A 269-nucleotide genomic window follows, 5' to 3' on the forward strand; every position below is an offset into this window, starting at 1 on the left:
GAGGTGAATTATTTTTTTTGAGGGGAAGGAAGATCGTGCGAATTTCAAAACCAGGCTTGCGAATAGGTGCGAATACTGTGCTAAATATCAGTCAAAAAAAAAAAGTGAAAATGTCAATTTTTTATGAGGTGGTGAACTTTTACTATGAGGTGAATTTTTTTTTTTTGAGGGGAAGGAAGGTCGTGCAAATTTTCAAAATAGGCGAGCGAATTTGTACGAATTACGTGCTAAATATCTGTATTGTTTGTTTATAGATTTTCCTTGGGGGG

This window comes from Acyrthosiphon pisum, chromosome A3 (assembly GCF_005508785.2).
Source record: "Acyrthosiphon pisum isolate AL4f chromosome A3, pea_aphid_22Mar2018_4r6ur, whole genome shotgun sequence".
Taxonomy (NCBI): Eukaryota; Metazoa; Arthropoda; class Insecta; order Hemiptera; family Aphididae; genus Acyrthosiphon; species Acyrthosiphon pisum.